Here is a 26,412-nt window from a genome sequence, read left to right on the forward strand (position 1 = left end):
GCAAATATGGTTTATTGAATTTCATTGACCTGTTTACTAAGACTTAGGAGCTAGTACTTCAGAGTGAATTTCGAGGACACCTAACAAAATTAATTTTACAGACCACTTTTGTGGAATTCATACTTCGGGAAATTAGGAGAACAACGTCGCTTCATGTTACGTAGTTTTGGTCAGCGATAGTTGCACATACAATTCTGATGCACACAGATAAGTCTGTCTCGTTTATTTGCCTACACAACTATTACTTCAAGAATAAAAAAGAGCGTTCGTTCATGAACGTTGCCAATTCCTGGCTTGATGATCACATGCATCAAGAAACATATCTGATTTTTCCATATGTCTCAAATTACTAGGATTAAGTTGTCAAAAAAACTGCCGAAATAAAAACGCTCTTTGATAATTTTAAAACTTCTTGCTACGTACTTAGCAGTGCATGTAAGCGATACAGAGACCCGATGAAGAAATGCGTTTCATAGTTTATAGTGTGATGAGAACAATTCTATGCAGGTGACGTATTACCGTTGAGGCCGGTTTAGTCTTTTGTCCAAGGGGCACTTCTACAGACGTCACATTTGTGGATTCCCGTCTTCTCTGTGGTAGTCAGTTGCTCTGTTGACAAAGACACTGGAGTGGGCTGTGGAATGCAAGCAGTTTTATCTCAGTTTACTACGACATATTTACGATATGTATAGGTTCAAATAAAAATTCACCACAAGACTGCTTATACTTCACAGGAGTACATAGAAATATTTCATTTACTTTGAATTAGCCTCAAGCTATTTGTCAAAATTCCAATGCAGTTTTTTGTATTTTTGTATTGCTCTTAGGACGAAATTGCTACCCCCCATATATAATACGTAATGAAGACCAGTGTAAAATTAATATGCGTAAAATTTGGATTGCCGGTCGTGGTGGCCGAGCGGTTCTACGCGCTTCAGTCTGGAACCGCGCGCAGGTTCGAATCCTGCCTCGGGCATGGATGTGTGTGATGTCCTTAGGTTAGTTAGGTTTAAGTAGTTCTAAGTTCTAGGGGACTGATGACCTCAGTTGTTAAGTCCCATAGTGCTCAGAGCCGTTTGAACCATTTTGAATCAAATTTGGATTCACGAGCTAGTCGTTTGGCAGTCGGTTTTCAACCTTACCATTCACGAATGAAATAGACAGGGGAACAAATACCACCTTTGCGCTGTGTATCCTCATTGCCCAATGTGCTGTAGCTTGTGAGTTGTGTATGCGGTTAAGACACAACGCGAAGTAGTAGTGTACTTGTATGTTACCAGATAAATGTATATTTACTCACACGAACTTATCAAAATAAAACTGCGAGGTACCCACGTTTTGGACAATGACCTAACTACTGACATTGTATTAATTATTCCAATGAAAAGAAACCACGTTAAGAACAAGGCTTTTTTATACAACAAAGAATTATGTATAGCTCACGACTGATCAGTTTCAACCTACTTTGTCATTTTCAATATGAATCATCACTTACACGAGGGTACGGTCAACAGCATTGCTCTAAAAAACTGCACATACCGCTTTTCAGACATTAGAAACGCAATTCTCTAACTATTCTTGAGTTCAAGAAGGCCACCAAAACATAGCGACAACTGAGTTCAGAACTGGCACAGCGATGGAAGACCGAGGGATGTTGCTGTACAACATGTGTGATGCTTAGTAAGCTATATGAAGGTGTTAAAATTTCTTCCTGAGATACATAAAACAATAATTCCTCATGTCGTAGTAGAACGACAGCAATGATCTTTAACAGGATAACAGAAGCACTCAGACCAGATCGCAACAATTCTTTTTCTATTAATTCTTGAACACGATTTCAGTCGAAGCGACCATGTTCGAACCAGAAGCTCCTTGCTCACCTGTAGAGTCGGTTCACAGAACTTGTAACACCACAATCGATTGTGAACAATCGGTACAGTGCAATTTTATTTAGGAAGTATTTACGCGTTACTAGTTAAGTTCTTTGGATCATTGGAGGGAGCTGGTACTTTATGATGTATAAATTGTTTAACGTAACAGTGCGCTTAAATAGTGGAATTTTATTAAATATGTTTGTTTCTGTATGAGAAACTGCAATGCAAAAACTGGTTCATACTTAGGTATTTTGCACTGTATAATACAAAAGACATAGTGATTCCTCTCCGCTACGGAAGTGGTTTGGCGCGCAAAGAAAAGGTGGACGTGGCGGTCAGGCTGAGCGGGAAGCGAGGGAGCACATGAGTCAGAGGCCAGCTGTTGTGGAGTCAAAACCGCAGGTGCCGAGTGAGGCGTTCGGTATCCTCATCTACGATGGAACAGCCTCGGATGGGGTTACTGCCATAAAAGGGTGCTCTCGCATTGGGAATGGCTCTAAAATTAATATTTACGATCCCAAGAACAAATGAAATAGAGCAATAATCCGCCAGATGAGAGACCAGGTAGCTGCCACGTGCTCACCACCGCTAGTGCGCCACTGCTCCAACAACTTCAGGAGGTTAGAATTGTATATCAGTATGAACCAGTGTGTATGTGTATGTTCAGTTTTGCAATAATAATTCAAGTGTTGCAAAAACAGGTATTTGAACTATGAAATTTTCCTCTTCAATTAACCAAGTAGGGTCCTTTCCTCAAAGTATTTCAGTCCGAGTGTCCTGTTTGTGAAAGACTGATATTAATCTATTTTATTTTACGTTGAATTTACGAAAAACTCCAAGTTACTTCGAATAGTTTCTACTTTACAAGTGTCATTGTTTAATGTGTAGGAACATTAAGATTGTCAGTGAAAATTACTCGCTTCACGAGTAATGTAAGGGGCACATAATATTTATCAGATGAAAAGATTTAATTTACTATGAATTGCTACAGTTGGAAAGTGCCAAAGTTATGGTATTGATGAACAAAACTGGGGTTAATTTCAAACCACTTGCTTATGAGGCACTTAAATTTTAATCCAATTTGAAGTTAACTTTCAATTAAAGTCTTTGCTGAAGTTTGTAGAGAGTATTGTCGGTGCAAATGGTATTAAAATATCGTAAGATATAGGATCTTAAGTGAGGAAGTAATTCAGCTTTCATCATAATTGTAACAGTTTATGAAAGTGTGCATTGTTTGTATATATAAAGAAGGGATAGTGTGTGGGCCCCTTTTCAAATCTGTTATATCAGGTAGAAATCAAACTAAATAGATGTTTTCTAGCTAAAGAAAGCTGAAGTAATCATTTAAAAGAATATATAAAAAAAGGTATGTGATCTGTTTATCTTATTGCATTTGTAATGTGTATATGTGTGTTAGTCAAACTTTAATTCTCATCAGATGCCACTTGATTTTGTGAGAGCGTTTGGGAATGATTCCTGTGCTAAAGTAGTGAGATGTAAAAGTGAAGATTACGGTCAACAGGGATAAAGTCCAAATTTTTTATGATTGCTTATGTATGCTGTTTGTAACTACTGCTATTCACTGTGTAGTTCGTCTGCTTATTGCAGGTGTTCATTGCACTTTAATGAGAAAGAATTAATGAAATTTCCTTTAGCAAGAGTAAAGATAGATTCATTCAAAATAATGTTTTCACATTATTATGCCTAACTAGGCTGGCGACCGTTTTATTATTTCATTTACAAGAACTCTGTTACTGTAACTTCTTGCAAAATTTTAGTCTTTCTCGTATCTACTAACTGCTACCATTACGAAATTGACGTCCGATTCTCTCTGTCTGTTAGGTACACACGGTCAAATTAAAATAATCCTCCCAGAGGGTAACGTTTACTGTGCGTTTAAGCCATATTTAGGCAAACTGCAGTGGTAGTGTTATATTTGGCTTCCTTGTGACAGGTTTGTAAGTTCCGTTATTTGGAAACAGTGTGGCACACACGCACGCGAACGCCAGTAATAGCGTTATAAACTGCTGCTTGTGTTAAAAGATACCATTCGTCAGCTGCAATGCATGTGGCTAGGCTTTTTCCTAGTCCGTCACTAGCAAACCAGGAATCTATGATTGGGATAATTAGAGGGAGAAACCAAGCAATTCAGAAATTATGATTGCTAGGGTTTACACTTACATTCCACTGGATTCTGCAATGTTTAAAAACTGCAAAATAGTAGTAGTAGTAACAGTACTTCCAGCTGCTTTATTCATCTGTCGGTAACTTCTATAGGGATACTGACAAGGGAACCTCCCCATCGCACCCCCCTCAGATTTAGTTATAAGTTGGCACAGTGGATAGGCCTTGAAAAACTGAAAACAGATCAATTGAGAAAACAGGAAGAAGTTGTGTAGAACTATGAAAAATTAAGCAAAATATACAAACTGAGTAGTTTACGGCAAGATAGGGAACGTCCAGGACACTGGGAACGCTGGAGCGCCGTGGTCTCGGGGTAACGTAAGCAGCTGCGGAACGAAAGGTCCTTGGTTCAAATCTTCCATCGAGTAAAAAGTTTAATTTTTTATTTTCAGTTTATGTGACAAACTCTTATGTTTTCATCACTTTTTTGGGAGTGATTATCACATCCACAAGAAAACCTAAATCGGGCAAGGTAGAAGAATCTTTTTACCCCTTCGCCAAGTGTACAAGTTAGGTGGGTCGACAACATATTCCTGTCATGTGACGCACATGCCGTCACCAGTGTCGTATAGAATATATCAGATGTGTTTTCCTGTGGAGGAATCGGTTGACCTATGACCTTGCGATCAAATGTTTTCGGTTCCCATTGGAGAGGCACGTCCTTTCGTCTACTAATCACACAGTTTTGCGGTGCGGTCGCAAAACACAGACACTAAACTTATTACAGTGAACAGAGACGTCAATGAACGAACGGACAGATAATAACTATGCAAAAATAAAGAAAATAAAATTTTCACTCGAGGGAAGACTTGAACCAAGGACCTCTCGTGTAGCAGCTGCTCACGCTACCACGGGACCACGACGCTTCTCAGCTCACTTTGTCCATGATGTTGCATATGCGTCCCGTGGACTACTCAGTTTGTATATTTTGCTTATTTTTTCACAGTTCCACACAACTTCTTCCTGTTTTCTCAGTTGATCTGTGTTCAGTTTATCAAGGCCTATCCACTGTGCCAACTTATAACTAAATCTGAGGGGGGTGCGATGGGGAGGTTCCCTTGTGAGCAGTTTAAGTAGAAAATAAAAGAAAACGTAATGAACTTACAAGTCCAGTTTTCCAAGAATGTGACACGTAGTCGGCTGTGGCTTTATAATAGGTACCATCCTGAAATTTGTCTCCAGTAAATAGGGAAAATTACGAAAAAAAAAATTGAGTGGCTGGAAGGAGATCAGAGCCTCCATCCAGCTGAATACAGTCCATCGGTTTATCCGTAGTGCGCAATACTGAATTTTGTGTGTTCTTGGATAGAAATTATTTAATAATGCGCGAGGGCAAGCTGAAAGTAATGCCTCCGACTTTTTTACAGTGAAACTCTTAAAGTCTTTTGAATGAAACAAACTTCATTAAAATATACAACTTAATTCTTCGCGTCTGCAAGTTTGCAGCCCTATGCCGGTTGGATGCTTCGAATTATAGCATGCGACATGGCGGTGTGTAATGTAACTATGTCACTGCGCGGGAAACAGCGTGTTCTAATCGAGTTTCCAATTGGAAGAGTCCACACATGGAGCACCCTCTCCTTCAGCATGACAATGCCACACCACACACGAGCGCTGCAACATATGCAGCAATCCGTCGCCTTGGTCCTCTGTCGTCGATCGGGCTCTATCCAATTTTCATCTGTTTCCAAAACCACGGGAACAACTTCGAGGACTTCACTTTGGTAATGTTGCGGCCACATGTAGTAAGCGTTGCTTCACGCAGTGGAGAATGGCAAAACAGAGGCAGCCGGCGATCGCGGCATTGCTAAGTAGGCGCGGCACAGATAGCCTTGCTGACAGTTGCAGTCTACCAAACGGCTGACGCAAGGACGCACGCAGACCGAGCGCCGAGCGAAGCCTGGAGAGTGCTGAGTAAGGGAAGTGAGGCCAGCACGCTACGTTGCGGTGCAATATACTGTGGGAGTAATAACAAGAAGCTGCCACCAAGGGTAAAACACGTCCTCCTGCCGGATATAAATAGTGGAGAGCAGGCAGCAAAGGACAGAAGGCATTAGGAAGCAGTTCGGATCTGAGGACGGACGTGGTCCGTGTCCGAATGTTCAATCTTCGTAGGTGACGATTCCGCAAGTCTGTTCCAGCTCGCAGGAGCCATTCGTTCGCTGCCAGATGTCATCTTCAGCTCTGGGGGTCTGCCCGAGTCCAGTCGGCACCATGACTGACTAACTACAGCGGTAACTTCCAGCAGGATCGGCCGCAGCGCGGTCTTGGGCGCAGGCGCCCCCGGGGCTGACGCCCGGACTCCACAGGAACCCGGCCCCACGGCGCGTGGTCCGTCCATGACGGGAGCTCGCGGACATCGCGACTGACGGCTTCCCAGCCGCCGATGCAGCAGGCGGCGGCAGCTGACCTCATGGCGACGCGGCTCCGTGGGGGTGCCATACTGGGCTGCCGAGCGGCGACGAGTTAATCTCAACCACAGGGCATCCTGACTTCAGCGGAGCACTGGTGGCGCGCGTTGTGCGCATTGTCGGAGAATCTACACAGCAGCAGCCAGGCGGAAGGATCCGTAGGGCTGGGCAGCAACGACGAGGGAGAAATTGTAAAGAAAGCTCAATAAATAATTGTAAAACTCCACGCAGTCTCAGTCTTTGGCGCAGCCGATGTGTCTACTGCTAACGAGTACTGCAGAAGTCATAACAAGTGGCCAACTGACATAACAGTAGTGATTAAGCGGTGCCAAGCAGAGATGAGGTGATGGCTCCATCAACAAAGGCAAACACTCTACAGTGACGGTATCAATAAACTGGTATGTCGTTTGGAGAAATGTGTTCCTCACCAGGGTGACTTTGTTGAGAAATAAATATGCAAACATGAACAATAAGGATGAGGATTGTTAATAACGTCTGTTTTGTTTAAAAAGCTTAAAGAATTTTCACATAAAAAATACGAAAGCTGTACTTTTTAGCACGGCCTCGTAAAAAGCTATTGCTAAACTGTTCATTCCTTACTCAACATCAGTCACTGCACACAGCGAACACACTGTCAGCTGACATTAGGACCAAGGTGATAATGTTAGGTTACCGTGTAGAGCATCACAACTAGCAAATTTGCTTGTCTAAAAATTTTCAGCATTCTCGTGTAATGATTAACATACCAAGCTGAGAAAGGTGATAAAATGACGAAATCTCTCAGACCTCCATCCGGGTGGCTGTGTTGTAATTCTGTGACGTCTCAATGAGTGTCACTCTCATCATCTTCTAATGAAGGCATCACCAGAAGATTACGAAATGTTACTGAATGTTAATGTAGTCACGCGGATGAAACCCGAAAAGATTTTTTCAGCAGTATACGACGGGAAGTCTACATTCTCGTACAAAGATGATAAGATGCGAGTGCTACGCAATTCAGAGTTTAAGTGTGATATTTTACAGAAAAAATACTGTGATATGAAAGTGTGTTACATTTTTTTTAAACCTCTACTCTGAGTAATATAAGTAATCTTTCACAGTATAGAGTTTGCCCTTAACAGGTACTTTTAAATTTTCTTTTTGAGCCGGCCGGTGTGGCCGTGCGGTTCTAGGCGTTTCAGTTTGGAACCGCGTGACCGCTGCGGTCGCAGGTTCGAATCCTGCCTCGGGCATTGATGTGTGTGATGTCCTTAGGCTAGTTCGGTTTAAGTAGTTCTCAGTTTTTGGGGACTGATGACTACAGATGTTAAGTTCCATAGTGCTGAGAGCCATTTGAGCCATTTTCTTTTTGAGTAAGTTTGCTTTAGTAATCTCCTTAATCTCCTCAGGAAATTCATGTGAAGTTTTGTTCCTTGGCAGAAAACTTGATTTTAGTTTTCTGTTTATTCCTTTCTGGTAAATGTAAGTTCATTGTAGATCTTGTTCCATAATTATGGATGGAGCTGTTAGCAAGATTTTTCATCTGGATACTCCTGTGATTACTGTACTCATTTTGTGCTGTTAAAACCACCAATTTTTGAATAAATTTTTACCATAAGCCGCTCGATAATTATTTTTCGTTAGTGTTCTTACGGTCTTTTTCTTTGGCTGAAAAACTGTATTCATAGTTTGTGCATTTCTTCTCCAGAAAAGAATACAGTAGCTAAGAGACGAGAGTATATATGGATAGTATGAAACTGAAAGGCACTGACTATTCCGCACTGATGAGAGGGCTCCAAGGGCATAGCATGCTGATGAAATTCCGACAGTCTGTATAAATTCGTAGAAATTTTGCGTTTGTTGCGCATTTTATGCAAAACACTGTCTTCATAATTTGTGCATTAATTCCCGAGAAAAGAATGCAATAGGTACGAGACGAGAGTATATACGAATAGTATGAAACTGAAAGGACACTGACTGTTACACTATGATGACAGGGCGCCAAGGGCATAACATGCTAATGAAATTCTGACAGTATGTATACATTCCCAGAAATTTTGCGTTTGCTGCGCATTTTACGCAAATATTAAAAAATATATATAAAAATAGATGTTCGATAATTTGTCTTGTTGCTAACGTGTCATGCTGTTAGGTTTCTTTTTATTACTTGGTTTCACGTCGTATTTGCAGCAGATGTTTCGAACGCTGTTAAGAGTGATAGACACTTCGCAATGTCTACAAAGCACACGCAGAGAAAGACTTCCTGATAACTGAACTGACAGACGGAACGTTCCTTTTTATTTGATGCAGATTTAAAATTCTTTCCCAACTGAAGAATTCATCAAACATTTAAACACCTTGCTCGTGGAGTACCAAACGATATGAATTAAAAAAATTGCTGGTACCCTGAGGACTGTGAAAGCTAACAATCTTTTTTATTCGTATTCACGTATGATGGTTTGCAGTTTGGTGAAGAGAGGGTGCATGTAGCTGCTTGTTAGAGCGTGTCTGAAAATTTGTGTTGTGAAAGTGAATAATAACTACTGAAAATCAAAGGCGAAGTTGGTCTCTACGTAGCTGGTGTGAACTACATGTCCTGAGAATGGAACAACAGCAGTGAAGGGCAGTGTCATCATGCTTAGCGCTTCACAGTTTTCGAACTGGATTTTCATGTCCTTAAGAATATAGACAAGTTTTATACGATTTATACAAAAGCTCCACAGCGTTTGCCAATGCAGCTGAAGAAACTAAAGAATTTCCCATCGGGAAGGGCGTAAAAAAAGGTGACTTTCTACCTCCACAAATTTTCTCAGCAGTCCTCGAAAAAGCAGTGTCTAAATTAGATTCGAAAACAAAGGGAATCCAAATTCTGGGAAAGAGATTAAACAAGCTGAGGTTCGCTGATGATATTTAACTATTTGCGAATAGTATAGGAGTTCAAATGCTGGTTAGTGAAGTTGAGTCGGTCTGCTATGTAGCTGGCCTCAAAATGAACTACGATAAAACCAAGATTATAATGAATGAATGTACACCGTAGAGAAATTTATTTGTTGGAAGCATGCAGCTTCAAAGGGTCTGGGTCAATTGCTAAATATGACAGTAGACATAAAACCAGAAGTATTCTACACCTACATGGTTACTCTGCAATTCACACTTAAGTGCCTGGCAGAGGGTTCATCGAACCATTTTCATACTACTTCTCTACCATTCCACTCTCGAATGGCGCGTGGGAAAAAGTAACACCTAAATCTTTCCGTTCGAACTCTGACTTCTCTTATTTTATTATGATGATCATTTCTCCCTACGTAGGTGGGTGTCAAGAAAATACTTCCGCATTGAGAAGAGAAATATGGTGATTGAAATTTCGTAAATAAATCTCGCCGCAAAGAAAGCCGCCTTTGTTTCAGTGACTGCCACCCCAACTCGCGTATCATATCAGTGACACTCTCACCCCTATTGTGTGATGACACGAAACGACGTATCAAATTAGGCTAGCTAACTTATGGAACATGCTCCTCAGTTTTGTAGTCCAAGATGTAGTCGGAGCTAAATAGAACAGTCTTTGACCAATGTATACCGCCAGTAATAACTTATTGCTGTGAGTAATGGACACTGAATGAGTTCATTGTCAGAAAACTAACAGTGCCCAAAGAGGAATGGAAAGATCAATGTTGGGCTACAGAAGGGAAGACACAAAGAAAGCAGTTGATATCAGACAGCGATAACAAAGGTCAGTGACATAATGGGAAGATAAATACCTCGAAATGGCAGCGGGCTGGTCGTGTCGCTCGGAGAAAAGATGATAGGTGGTCAAAAGAAGTACTACATTGAAGAGCCAAAGAAATTGCTACACCTGCCTAATATCGCGTACGGCCCCCGAGAGCACGCAGAAGTGCCGCACCGTGACGTGGTATAGACTCGAATAATGTCTGAAGTAGTGCTGGGGGGTAACTAACACAATGAATTCTGCAGGGCTGTCCATAAATCCGTAAGAGTATGAGGGGATGGAGATCTCTTCTGAACAGCACGTTGCAAGGAATGCCAGATATTCTCAATAATGTTCATGTCTGGGGAGCCTGGCGGACAGCGGAAGTGTTTAAACCCAGAAGAGTGTTCCTGAAGCCACTCTGTGGTATTTCTGGAATTCCACAAGTCCATCGGAATGCACAATGGACTTGAATGACTGCAGGTGATCAGACAGGATGTTTATATACGTGTCACCCGTCAGAGTCATATCTAGGCGTATGATGGGTCCCATATCACTCTAACTCCACAGGCCCCACACCATTACAGAGCCTCCATCGACTTGAACAGTTTCCTGCTGACATGCAGGGTCCACGGATTCATGACGTTATCTCCATAGTCATACACGTCCATCCGCTCGATACAATTTGAAACGAGACTCGTCCGACCAGGAGAAATGTTTCTAGTCATCAACAGTCCAATGCTGGTGTTGACAGGCTCAGGCAGCGTAAAGCTTTGTGTCGTGCAGTCATTAAGGCTACACAACCACCATGACTTAAAACAGAACTCTTCCCATGAGTTCATATGAAACTGGAGGGCCGCCAGATCTTACAGATTGGTGAGACATTCGTGAATTGCTTTCGAGAAAGAAATTAGGATTAGAAAACGTAGTTATTTTCTCCTCTTGGTTTCAATACGTGCGATGATACATTTGTGTAACACTTATGAGGTGTGAAACTCCTAAAGACGTTGAAGTTGTGAAATTTAAATAACAAAAGAAAATAACAAATGTTTGAAGAGTTAAGTACTGAGGTTTCCGTTCAATACACAAAATCATATTCGTAATCACACCATCGGAAATCAGTGCACGATAATAGTTGAAATTGGACATTGTGGCAGCAAGGGGGATTGTGGGATACATATACCACTGAGATTCAGTGACTTGCATAATACGAAAAGGGAGTAAAACAAGTTAAAACATACTGGTACATGACAAGCGAAAGATACTTGCGTACTGCGACTGCAGTACCCTTTCAATTTACTACAAATGACTTACAATGAAAATTTTGCCAATTTCTTATATCAAGACTAGCTATTTCCAACAGCTTGAAATATAAATCTTATTTTTAACTTGACATATAACGGAGATGCTGACCCATCCTGGATTTCCATTGTTTGATTTTATTTTTAACTTAGTACAATAAGCACATATGAATTTCCTGTAATTTTAACGTAACACAGCTTACTTATTTCCTGGCAAATTTTATGTCTCAGCTACTGTTACATATAACATGTGTTGCATCCGCCGACTTGATATTTACCGCAATTTTGTCTTTTCACTGGCCATCTAGTTTCACTGTCTTAGAATTTTACTGGGTACTTCTCCCTACACACTTGCAACACGCAGTATTTGTTTTACGTATCTGGATGATTGTGGAACCCAGTAATTCAGCGAGTCTGACGGCCTCTGTTTGTTTAGGCAGTCTTAGCTACACAGGAGGTACCGAAACAAGCGAGTTTATGGAGGAATAACAATGCCAGCATACAGATGCTTCATTAAATACAGTCTGCAGCAGCTCTGTATGCAAATGAACTGAACACTTCCAAGCGGAATTCACTGTCTTGTGGCAAAACACCACTTATGGTGCCGTACGTGAAGGTTCTAAGACACATTTCATTGACTTATTAAAGGATAAACGTTTTTATTCCAACTGATGTATCTTTGATTCCCAACACATTAGGCCTACTCCCTTCAGTCACCTTTTGCGGTTAAGAAGTCGTAATACTTGGGATAATCTAAGGTGAACAGAGGATATAATACTTTTCCCAGTAGAGTTTGGATAATATTTCCAGTGTAATGGCGCCTTAATGATAAATTTTATTACGCTAATGAAACAATGACACATTGTAATTCATACTACTATGTCTGGAGCGTATGTAGTAACTGTTTCTTGAAAATGAAGACTTATGATTCTATTAAAGCATCATAACTTCTAGCCAATATTCACTGTAGAGTTTGTACCATGACGCACAGACTCCCCTGTACCACTTGCTGTATTACTAGTGGCGAAATTTCTTCTAGAGAGATCACTTGCTCGTGCTCTCTTAATACTTGCAGTCCAATCTGCAAGTGCATGTAAGCTAACTCACTTGGAACGTGAATGTAGTCTATGTGAGAGTCAGATAATTGTTTAAAATTCGTGCGGTAATATTTGCGTATTTGCTTAGCGTATGTGATTGATTAAAAAAGATGGGCCTAACATTTGTGAAAATGACCATCGAATATTGCTGAGCAACTCTTTGAGATTTTAAATATCTATCGGACATTTTTCAACAATGTCATTTACAGTTTATGACTTGTAAACTAAGAGGTCATATCTCTCTCATACTTGACAAAAGCCGGCCGGAGTGGATGAGCGGTTCTAGGCGCTACAGTCTGGAACCGCGCGACCGCTACGGTCGCAGGTTCGAATCCTGCCTGGGGCATGGATCTGTGTGATGTCCTTAGGTTAGTTAGGTTTAAGTAGTTCTAAGTTCTAGGGGACTGATGACCTCAGAAGTTAAGTCCCATAGTGCTCAGAGCCATTTGAACCACTTGACAAAATTTACCTGCCACGTAAGGCAAGAAACACATATAATAAATATCTCAGACATCAAAAAGTGCCGTAAGAAATGAAACAATGCGGACCATAAATTTAAATAAATGACGACAAATTATTTCTAGAGGATAGACACGTAGTGGTTCGTAATACTTTGTACGATATTGCTTCATAAGGCATAAAATCTTCTACCTCGTCTCTTGAGAGAGCAGGAATGGGTGTGTTTGATTGCTTGTGTTGAGAGTTGGTAAGTGGAAACTGTTTAAACGGCTAGAATGCAATATTCATGTGACGAAATGATTTCGCATTTCACTAGAAATGTGAAGTAGCGCAAAAGCGTTTGTCATTGCTGGATGACACAATTTTCCTTGTCCATTCTTTCTTGACTTTGAAAAACCGAGTCGCTGATTCCTATAACAGGTAGGACGCATAAATCTAAAAAACTAGTCAAGTACGAACGTCACACGTGTGTAGATATAGACCGATATGCGTATTATCGGAGAAACTAATTTGGTAGTTATCTGGTCTCAGTGCATGATCTGCTACTGCTTATTTGTGTTTCTTAAGGTGGATATTAAGGTTTCTTTTTCTAGTTCCTATGTACACTTGACTGCATGTGCAGGGGAATTTATTTTCAAAAAGTGTGTCATCAAATCAGAAGTGTTGCTACGAAGATTGTATGGTTTACTAAAAATTCATAATCCTACCATTCCATCAAGGCTTATCATTACCTGGACTAACAGTCCGATCTAAGTGACTGCCAAACGCTTGGCTACTCTCCTGCAGCCGTGTGTAGGAAAAACTAACACCTCTATTAAAGGTTCTGTCATATTATCGAAAAATTAACATCCTTCAGTTTGAGTCTAAGAGATATGTACGCTTGTCTGCGTAAGCTTGGGACAGCTGCCATCGATAGCCATCGTCACCACTGATACAGAGCTCACCCTACAACTTTGAATTTTAAGTAGCGGTTGTGTCATAATTGCAGTTGTGGCAGTTTAATCAAAATGTACGACTACTACGGAACAAAATGTTCCGCGGTTAGGTAAGTTGTCGTCACTAAAGCATGAACATAAATTCCGGCAGCAGAGATCTGGCAGTGGAGTCGAGAGTTCGTCAAACCCAAGCCCAGTTAATGCCGACAGAGCTTACCGAGGTGCTCGCCACTTCGCTCGACTTAGGAAGCACGTGCAGCTCATCTAATCTATTTCTACATCTAATGCTAGAGAAGCGGAACGCATTAGACTCCATGACAGCAGAGATGTAAGGTGGGCAGACGACAGCCCCCTGCGTATGAGCTGTAGTTTAGTGGTACGGCAGCTACCTCCTGCCCTGCACTTCCGGAGCGCATGCAAAGGGATGTGCTTCCGCAGTGACAGAATGCACGTGACCAACCGCGGCTGCTTTGATACGTAACTGGCCTCAAGTTCCTCGCTGACAGAGTACATAGCTCTTAGCTCTCTCACAGTGCGGGGAGCCTCACGGATGGAAGACAGCTGCTTGTTACAGATTTCCGAGGTGGAATTGGGCCACCCAGTTTAATACAGCAACATATTTAGAGCAATATACGAGCTGCATGAGTTGTTACAAGAGCCAATTAAGATAGCAGTACCGGCAGATTAGATTTCATTGCAGAGGGGAGAATCTCTTGATGTAAACGAGTAAAACACATAAAAATTACTTTTAAAAATTGTGAATCCGTCACTGTTTTCACTAAAAATAGTGAATTTCATTGCTATGTGCTTAACATTTATGAGAATTTAGGTGGCCCTGTCGGTTGTAAAGAAATGACATCAAAAACATTTCCTTCGCCACATAACGAAAAACTTTCAGAGTACTATATTTAATAAATTAAATAACTGAAATATCTAGTCACATCTTTGATCGTCTGCAACGTGATTTAAAGCATACATTTGTTTTATAAGATATACATCTATCAAAAAAGTATTGCATCACACGTCCCCAAAACTCCAGAAGATAGACGTTGACTTTGGATATTGTATCACAGAGACAGTTCCTTTGTTCAGAGATGTCACTGAACCAGCCCAAAGATGTAAACAACCATGCATGAGCAGCGCCTATTGGACGAAGTTGGTCCGACAGCCGATCAGTTCCAGTCATTCCACCAGGAAGGAGGTACATGGCTCATGCTGTCTGTAGTTCAACCATGCCTAGACGGTCTATACCGTGGTTTGTGCCACGAAGGGCCTTTAACAAGGGAAGTGTCCAGGCATCTCGGAGTGAACCAAAACGATGTTGTTCAGATATGGAGGAGATACAGAGAGACAGGAACTGTCGACGACATGCCTCGCTCAGGCAGCCCAAGGGCTACTACTGCAGCGGATGACCGCTACCTACGGATTATGGCTCGGAGGAATCGTGGCAGCAACGCCACCACGTTCACTAATGCTTCACGTGCAGCCACAGGACATCGTGTTACGACTCAAACTGTGCGCATTAGGCTGCATCATGCGCAACTTCACTCCCAACGTCCATGGCGAGGTCCATCTTTGCAACCACGACACGGGTACAGATGATGATGATGATGTTTGTTTTGCGGGTCGTTCAACTGCGCAATCATCAGTGCCCCTGTAAACTCCAAATTTTTACGCAGCCCAATTTTTTTCATAGCCCAATCTAGCCACTGCCACGAATGGTGATGATAATGAAATGATGAGGACAACACAAAGACCCAGTTCCCGGGCAGAGAAAATCCCCAACCTGGCCGAGAGCACGGTACAGATGGGCCCAACAATATGCCGAATGGTCTGCACAGGATTGGCATCACGTTCTCTTCACTGATAAGTGTCTCATATTCCTTCAACCAGACAATCGTCGGAGACGTGTTTGGAGGCAACCTGGTCAGGCTGAACGCCTTTGACTCACTGTCCAGCGAATGCAGCAGGGTGGAGATTCCCTGCTGTTTTACGGTAGCATTATGTGGGCCGACGCACGCCGTTGGTGATAATGGAAGGCGCCGTAACGGCTGTATGATACGTGAAGCCATCCTCCAACTGATAGTACAACCATATCGGCAGCATACTGGCGAGGCATTCGTCTTCATGAATTACAATTCGCGCCCCCATCGTGCACATCTTGTGAATGACTTCCTTCAGGATAACGACATCCCTCGAACAGAGTGACCATGTTATCCAGACATGAACCCTATCCACCATGTCTGGAATGGATTTAAAAGGGCTGTTTATGGGCGACGTGACCCACCAGCCACTCTGAGGGATCTACCCCGAATCGCCGTTGAGGAGTGCGACAATCTGGACCAACAGTGTCATCATGAACTTGTGGATAGTATGCCATGACGAATACAGGCACGCATCAATGCAAAAGAACGTCCTACTGTGTATTAGACGTACCGCTGTGTACAGCAGTCTGGACCACAATTTCTGAAGATCTCGCTCTATGGTGGTAAAACATGCAACGTGTGGTGTTCATGAGCATTAAAATGGGGGGGAAATGATGTTTATGTTGATCTCTGTTCCAATTTTCTGTACAAGTCCCGGAGCTCTCGAAACCGGGGTGATGCAAAACTTTTTTTGGTGTGTGTAGGAGGAAAGAAGACTAATAAGAGTTTAACATCCGTATAACATCGAGAATGTTAGAGGTGGAGGGGAATGTCGGACGTAATTGTTCTTGGTCTTTTCGCAGCAGCAGCCATCCTGGCAATCGGCTGCAGTGGCGTGAGTACGCAATACCAAACCTATCTACGGCGTGTTGGTAATGAAAGCAAGTCTAGCCCCTAAGCGTCTACATTTGCTTGACAAAACGAAAAAATTCACAAATATGAGTGCCTTGCTCCACAGAAAATATTCTACATTTTTCACGGGTTTTTCATGATTCACTCAATAAACTGCTGCACATTAGTGTGAAGTCCAGTTAAATCCAAAATTTTTTAATGGGATCAGGAGAATGAGTCACCAGAGTCGGCAGTCCACAACCTCAAGACGTTGGGCAGATGGGATGTGCACGTCAGTCAACCCCTGAGTCTCAAGGATCTAGATGCTGTAGCTCACAACTTAATCAGCATTTGCATAAGAACTCCTGTTGTTTATCACTCAGCTTCTATCCAGGATACTTTATTGAGGATATTTTTGCTGATCGTGGAAGAGTCCCAATTTGGAATTTTATGGAAGTGAAGTGGACTGTGGCATATGTCATCACTAATCGGGATCGGAAGTGTGCAGTACAGATTACAGACTTGCAAGCTCAGGAAAAAAATACATATAGATGAAAATTATTCGACGCAAATATATCTTGCTGAAACAACTTTTGGTTAATTTTATCTAAATATCGGATTTACCCCAAGGATTTATTCGCGAGTTTTGTGGTAACAGAGATTGGTATAATTTCTGATAAGACTGGACATATGTATCAGATGTTGTAACACAAATGAAACAGTAAACGGCATTTGTTTTTCAATATTGCTCTTTTCCTATTTTATCCCAGACACTCAGCATTTAATTTTTACTATTTATAGTTCGACATTCTGCAAATATATCATATTTAGTTCCCACAAAGCAGGATGGAAAACTTTTCATGGTATTTATTAATACTAATAACGTTTATTGCATTAATTTTACCTGCGTCTTTTCATGTTTTTTATAGTTGAGAACTGTCATTTTTGTACACGCTCTCGTAATGTACCGCTGGGCTTATATCTTATTTGTTCGTTGCACATTCGCCTCTAGTGACCTAATTTCATGCCAGTAACCTAAGATTAAATTTTATGCGCCATTGCTATGGCCGGATTGTGAACACTTGCAGCCGGTGCGATTAACCAGTATACCTCCGCTTAGGAAAGCTCTCATTTAAATGCTAATGTCGAATAATATAAATTTATATAAATGATATGCCTTCTAGTATTACAGGTGATTCAAAAATATTTCTGTTTGCTGATGACACCACCTTGGTAGTGAAGGATCTTGTGTGTAATATTGAAACATTATCAAATAATGTAGTTCATGATATAAGTTCGTGGCTTGTGGAAAATAATTTGATGCTAAATCACAGTAAGACTCAGTTTTTACAGTTTCTAACCCACAATTCAACAAGAACTGACATTTTAATCAGACAGAATGGGCATGTTATAAGCGAGACGGAACAGTTCAAGTTCCTAGGCGTACGGATAGATAGTAAGCTGTTGTGGAAAGCCCATGTTCAGGATCTTGTTCAGAAACTAAATGCCGCTTTATTTACCATTAGAACAGTATCTGAAATAAGTGACATTTCAACACGAAAAGAAGTATACTTCGCATATTTTCATACGCTTATGTCATATGGTATTATTTTTTGGGGTAATTCTTCTGATTCAAAAAGGGTATTTTTGGCTCAAAAACGGGCTATTCGAGCTATGTATGGTGTAAGTTCGAAAACCTCTTGTCGACCCCTATTCAATAGTCTGGGAATTTTGACATTGCCCTCACAGTATGTATTTTCTTTAATGTCGTTTCTTGTTAGCAATATTAGCTTATTCCCAAGAGTTAGCAGCTTTCACTCAGTTAATACTAGGCAGAAATCAAATCTGCATGTGGAATGCACTTCCTTGACTCTTGTGCAGAAAGGAGTGCAGTATTCTGCTGCATCAATTTTCAATATGCTACCACAAGAACTCAAAAATCTTAGCAGTAGCCCAAACACTTTTAAGTCTAAACTGAAGAGTTTCCTCATGGCTCACTCCTTCTATTCTGTCGAGGAGCTCCTGGAAGAGCTAAAAAATTAAGCAAATTCCAGTGTTACATTCTTGGTTTTCTTTATTTAAACTAACGACTTGTCATCTGAATATGTTTCTGATATTTCATTTTATCTGTTTCTACAATCGTGTTATAATTTCATGTATTGACTCGTTCCATGACCATGGAGACTTCTCCTAAATGTGGTCCCACGGAACAATAAATAAATAAATAAATAAATAAATAAAGTGACGAAGAATATGAGAGGGTTCTCGAAATGTAACTTTAGTTTCTAGGAGAAAGAATGACATACGAAGTACGCAGCGGTAGTGGGTCAATGCCAGTACTGGGCAGAAATGTGCTGACATCACCATCAGTGTGTTCTTTCTTGGAGTTATCTAACAGCTGACACAACTACACTTGTCACATTTCGTGGAAATCAGCATCAGCACTTCCTTATCTCCATGGTCATTCCAGGAACTGCATCTGGCCACGTGCACTGTACTCCCCACACCTCCACCACCTGTGCCTCCACTTGGCAGCCAATTGCATGCAATGCAGTAGAGAAGCTGTGATCTTGTGATATCACAAGAATAATATAATATGTAAAATGCATAATATCAACATACATGCCAAATATGATAAAGTCTGTTTTTCCTAAAATACCGAAAATTTTGTGAACTGTGTTTGTATAAGTGACTTCCACAACTTCATTTAAGGAATGGCTCACTTGTCACACCGGTAAATTTCATTTCAAGCTATGTATCATTCGCCACAGAATATTGCAATGAGTAGAGAGCATATTTCTCTATAGACAATTAAAAACCAACAGTTGCTTGTAAAATATAATAAAAGAATAGGATTACACAATTTTTGAACATGATATTTATCCTAAACAGGAAACGAGCATAGTTCAATGTTTGTACCACAATTTTCCTACTGTCGCCAACTGACGAAGTATTCGTAATAGAGTTCCCGAATTTACTGCGCTCCAGGAAAGTTCTCGTGCTCAAATTATTCTTGGAAGCGAGTGCTGACTGAAACCCAAAGTGGAAAGCTCTAAGATATTTAGCGAGTCGTGGAATATATATCGAGAAGACGGATTAGAGGTCATAGGAGGAGGAGTGTCCATTGCTGTTGTCAAAAATATTGTCTCCATTGAGGCCGAAGTTGTGTGTGACAGTGAAGTCATCTGGTCACATATAACAGGTGTAGGTGAAACCAAATTAATCCTTAGACGTTTCTACCGGCCACCCAATTCTGCTGTGACAGTTCTAGAGTTACTCAAAGAAAGTCTACGGTCAATAGCGCGTAAATACCCAGATCATGCAATATTAGTTCTAAAGTCATTCAACTAAGTCATTTAACTAAGGCGTTTGATAGTGTTGATCACAAAATATTGCTCCAGAAGTTGGACATCATGGAATACGGGGAGTAGCTCACTTCAACAACAGACAGTAAAAGGTCATTATCCACAGTGTTGAGAATGGCTATGATGTGGGTTCTGAGTGGGGCATAGTCAAATCGGGGGTGCCCCAGAGATCAGTGGTGCGACGACTCCTGTTCCTTATTCATATAAATAATATGCCGTCAAGTATTATAGGCGATTCTAAAAATATTTCTGTTTGCTGATGACACTAGCTTGGTAGTAAAGGATGTTGTGTGTGCTTTCAGATACTAGGCAAAACTCCAATTTGCATTTGGATCGCTCTTCCGTGACTCTTATGCAGAAATGTGCCTGCTGCATCCATTATCAGTAAGCTAATAGAAGAATTCAAAAATCTTAGAAGTAGTCCACGCTCTTTCAAATCGAAACTAAAGAGTTTCCTAATGGGTCACTCCAGCTATTCTGTCGAGCAGTTCCTTGAAAAATCAAGCTGATTTCTGTGTTATGTTGTTGATTACGTTTAAATAAACTTATGGCTTATCTTTTACTGGGCTCGTGAATATTTTATTTTGTCTGTTGTTAGTTTTATGTTGTAATTTCATGTACTAACACGTTCCATGACCTTGCCGATTTGCTCCTCAGTTTTGTCCTACGGGGCTAGACGTGTAAATTAAAAATAAATAGAATAGTCGCAGGCGACTTGAACCTACCGAGTGTAGACTGGAGTGTCTATGGATTCATTACAGAGGGCAAAACAGACAGTCATGCGAAATACTTTTGGAAACATTTTCTAAAAGTAGTCTTGAGCAGTTAGCTTGGCTGCCTACATGCAGTGGAAATATCTTACACCTCGTAGCTACAAACAGGCCGAACTTTATCGACATGTCAGTATAGAAAACGGGATTAGAGATCATAATGTCATTATAGTAACTATGATTACGAAAGTTATTAAATCAGTTAAGACAGCTAGGACAGTGTTTCTGTTAGACAGAGCAGATGAGCAGTTATTAACGTGTCACTTAGACAGTGAATTGGCATCACTTAGTTCCATTAAGATGGATGTAGAGGAATTACATCCAAAGTTTAAGCAGATTGTAAATCGTGCTGGCTGGAGTGGCCGAGCGGTTAAAGGCGCTACAGTCTGGAACCGCACAGCTGCTACGGTCGCAGGTTCGAATCCTGCCTCGGGCATGGATGTGAGTGATGTCATTAGGTTAGTTAGGTTTAAGTAGTTCTAAGTTCTAGGGGACTTATGACCACAGCAGTTGAGTCCCATAGTGCTCAGAGCCATTTGAACCATTTTTGTAAATCGTGGTCTGGAGACTTATGTGCCTAGTATGTGGATAAAGGATGGAAAAGACCCACCATGGTTTAATAACAAAATACGGCGGATTCTGTGGAAGCAGAGGATGTTGCTCTCTCTCTCTGTTCAAAAGGGAATGCATAAAAGACGACAAGCGAAGGTTAGTAGACATTCGTGCGTCTGTGAGAAGATCGATACGCGAAGCATACAACTACCACTGTCGCAACTTAGCAAAAGATCTGGCAGAGAACCCGAGAAAATTCTGGTCGTATGTAAAATCGCTAAGCGGGTCTAAGGCTTCTATTCAGTCCCTTCTTGACCAGTTCGGTGCGGCAGTTGAAGATAGCAAAACGGAAGCTAAAGTTTTAAATTTCAAGTTAAAGAAATAGTTCACACAGGAGAATCGTACAAACGTACCGTCATTTGATCATCGTACAGACTACTGTATGGACGACATAGTAATAAGCATGCCTGGCGTAGAGAAACAGCTGAAGGATGTGAAAGCAAATAAAAGTCACAATATACCCTCAAATTTCGGAATTAACTTCTTTTCAATCATCCTTTTAGGAAGGTCAAAGGTAAAGCATCATGTTGTTCAGTAGAAAAAATATATAATTGATGATACTGATTGTCAATTTTTCCTACCGTTACAAATGACACAGGCCTACAGGAGGATATGTATAATAACAACTTTCGAAAAGTTTGAATGAGAGCAACAGTGGCAAGGCTCTCTAAAAGTTTTATAGACTGTATTTTCTACGTTATTTTCCACATCTACGATGTTTCAATATTTTAAAATGTCAACAAAATACATCAGCAGCGTGAAAAGTGCGACATTTACATTTATTATCTGTGTCCTGATTGAGGTTAAGTGCAAGGAAAAACGCCAGAAGACTCAAATAAATTACTTTACCACATTTACAACGTCACAATATAATAAAATGCGTCAGAATGTGTAATGTTAGCGTTGCATCAGTATCTAAATGCATAAATTGTGTATTCGATCTGTGCGGCTGCACTACAGGAAATTATGACTCCTGAAAATAAAACCTGTAATCAGCTACACCAACAACTAATTAATATACCACACACACACACACACACACACACACACACACACACACACACACACAATTGTCTTGTTGGGAAAGAAAGGAATAAGTGTTTGATTTTAGGAAGGAACAAGACGCTTCATTCTGATATATCACTTTAACAGCAGAACACAGGAACTGTTTGTAAATACACACTCATGGGGGAGACTGCCGAAGACGGTAACAGTGAAAGATGTGATATTTACAAAGACAATGTCAGAGTCGATATCTCGGAAATAAATAAAATTATTTACCACTAATTGTGAGGTGTCGCACGTTTTTCGAGCGCAATGAAGCTCAAAAAACTAAATATTGTACACTAACTGAAGCCAAGCTGGAACAATGAAAATGACAAAATCAATAATTTTTGGGTTTTTATGTTATAAAACATTTGGAGTCTTCTGTTAGTTGTTGATGCGTAAGTGGCCGTGGTGCACTACTGTCTCAACTGGGACAGCACTATTCATTTTCTTTAGCAAGGTTTTTTTTTGTAGATTTGGCAATGTTTTTTTTTCAACGTTATAGGCCTTGATATCTGTGACCAATGAACATTCAGATGCCTTGACACAGAAGGCATGCGGTGTTTCTTGACTTATAGAGTTTTCTCTTTTTTCATTATTTACACATGAGATTTTGAGTAGTTGACGAATTCTGCTCATAACTGATTTACGTATTTTGTTTATGGCTGTAAATATGCCCTATTTTAGCAATGAAGTATTTAAGAATAGAAGCAATGAGTGGAATAATAAAGCTTTTGTGGTTTCGATGGGAGTTCTGTTCATTCTATTTCACTAACCTTTACAAATCTGTGCAAGTAAACTTCTTCCAGCAATAAATTTGTTGGCTACATAAAAAAATTTGAAAAACATGAAAGTAACGATGATGTAAACGAAATAATTGACATTTTATTGCTATTTAAATTCTTGAAACAATGTATTATGCCAAGTTTGCAAAGAAAGAGTACTCGAGTTAAACATTATTTCACACATTGGTTTGGCATGTAATACGTTACTGAAGTGTGACAAATGTGGTGTAGAAGTTTAATTTTCTAATTCGAATAGTATTTTTCGTATTGATAACAGTGGAAAAAATATGTATGAAATAAATGTTATGCTAGTGTATGTCATGGGTTGTACGTGAAAGGGCTGTGCTCCAGAAAAAATGATTATGTGGAATTACGACTGTGACAAAACCACCAACCAAGCTTGGAGTTTATAACGGCCTGTTGTGATCTGCTGCTGAAGATGTTGCATGGGCAACAATGAAGAATGCAGTTGAATAATCTCTGTCAGGTAATAGAAATTGGACTAGAGAACTGACTGTTGCTTCAGATTGGTCATGGCAATGGAGAGGTCATAAATCTCTAAATGGAGTAGTGACAGCTATCAGTGGTGTCAGTTGTAAAAGTCATGGTGTTGCTGTTCCCTCCAAACATTATAGATGTAAGGGGAATTACAAAGAACACAGTGAACTTTGTGAAGCAAATTTTCATGGCACGAGTGGAACAATTGAGTGAGGGAGTGAAAAAAGTTTTTCCCAACTCAGAGGAGTGGTATAATATACTATATATTAACAATCTATGGAATAGTGATTCTAACAGATACACAACTGTAGAGGAACTCAAACATTATGGCAATGAAGGTCACAATAACAATCAGGAATGCATTTCACATATGCAAAATTTCACGAAAGCTGCGCATACTGAAGCAGACATTAAGATCCCTGAAGCTAAGAGATGAGTCAACTGATAGATTGCAGAGGTATTACGGTTGTGCAAATAGGTAAAACACAGGTAATGTTGAGCATATGAAAAGAGCAGTATAGGCATTATTTTTTCATACTGAATCAACAAATGAGTATCGAAAAAGCTCACTGTGCCCCGCAAGTGGTGACTCTTGGTGTAAGTACCAATCACAAAATAAGTATGACCACAAAACAGTTTGTCAGATGTTGTAATTGATGTAAGCAAGCCAGTATTCAAGGATTTATCACAGCCAAGTTTATTGGAAAAGTGCCCATATAGGAAAACACAACGTCCCAATGAAAGTGTGAAAAATTTAATTTGGGTTAGGATTCCAAAAAGAGTGTTTACACACATAGAAACTTTGCGCCTTGGAAAGTATGATACAGTGTCAACATACAATGCAAGAAACGTGATCAAATGGTCAAGGGCGTGCATCGTGTGGCCCAATAGCCTCTCACTGATTGTAAAGAGTGTCTGCTAGGTGATGATGAGGTCTCCGCATATGATGCAGCAAGCACAGGCGCCGACTCCATGGGGCTTGAGGGGGCCCAAGCCCCCTTCAAAAATTATTAGTTGTATTATGATTTGTAAAATCACAAAATTATATTGGAATTTTTTATTTTCCTTGTTTGACAATATTTGCCTTCTAAAATACATTCAGTAATGAGTTAAAACAAATAATTATTACGGCAGTAAGCAAGTTAACTGAAAACGAGTGGTATGAATCATGATAGTGTTACAGTGCTGCGGGCACAATTAGAATTTGGCCCGGTGCGTGAACATGCGAGTAAAGTCTGGCGCCGGCGGACCAGCGCTGCGGCCACCGCGACATCAAAAGGACTGGAGCAGAAGCACCTGGAACCCTCCGCCTCACGTCGTCTTGACACTTCGAGGCATTACGACGACGCGGCTACATTAAGCCCACCCTGCTGTCGCAGTCATTCAGTGTGGATAGTTCCGTTCAGTGCATGCTGCAGACGTGTTTAGTGTTCAGAATTTAGTGTCTAGTGGATATTTTATATGACTATGTTTTATTTAGTCTCTTAGTGTATTGTGAATTAAGTTTGCAATGGATAAATTTGTTACCAATAAGGCGCGCTTCGAAGTTGATGATACTGCAAGTCAACCCCCAACAATTATTGTGTCGTCAATTGCCTCGTCGTCTTCAGGCGAGAACCGTTCACATCCGAAACCTGGACAATCCAGTTAAGGGAAGATCATTTCAGAAGTCTTGGTTGATGAAACATACATGGATAGAATTTGAAGCATCTACCGAAAAAGTATTTTGCAAAACCTGCAAAGAGGCAGATGCTAAAAATCTATTACAATTTTCTTCAAAAAAGAAGATGCATTTACATCCGTAGGGTCTTCTAACTGGAAAAAGGCTTTTGAAAAATTCCTCTTCATGAAAATACGTTTACACATAATGAAGGTGTTCTGAAACTAAATTCTATCACTAACCGAAGTGTGGCCTCCCAATTGAATGAACCGTTAGATAGTGATATGGAAAAAGGCCGTTTAGCTCTTGAGGCAATTTTTACTACCATGCAATTTCTATGCCGACAACGACTAGCAATTAGAGGGCACGAGGATGTAAACTCAAATTTTTTTCAGTTGTTGGAACTCCGAAAGAATGATATACCTGAATTTAAAGACTGGTTAGGGCGATCGGTGTATAAGTGGACGTCCCACGATATTCAAAACGAGATCATTGTGTTGAGAAAGGTATTGGCTTCAATGAGAAGACTGCAAACTTTTCTATTATGGTTGACGAAACAAGTGATTTTTCGATCCACGAAAAAGTGTCATTTTGTATTCGCACTGTCGATGATTCCTTAATCATCAATGAAGACTTTATTGGCTTATACGAGACCCCCAGCACTGAATCACAAACTCTGTTTAGTATTTAAAAGAAATTGTTGCTTGTCTTGATTTGTCTATGGATAACTTGAGAGGATAGTGCTATCATGGTGCCTCGAATATGAGAGGTAAGTTCAAAGGACTAAAAAATTTAGTTTTGGATATACAACCAAAAGCACGTTATGTGCACTGCACTGCTCACAGTTTAAATTTGGCAGTTGCAGACAGTCTCCGCCATCTTACGTCTATGAGGGATGATGTTGTTGTTGTTGTTGTTGTTGTTGTGGTCTTCAGTCCTGAGTCTGGTTTGATGCAGCTCTCCATGCTACCCT

Source organism: Schistocerca serialis, chromosome 3 (assembly GCF_023864345.2).
Source record: "Schistocerca serialis cubense isolate TAMUIC-IGC-003099 chromosome 3, iqSchSeri2.2, whole genome shotgun sequence".
NCBI classification, from domain to species: Eukaryota; Metazoa; Arthropoda; class Insecta; order Orthoptera; family Acrididae; genus Schistocerca; species Schistocerca serialis.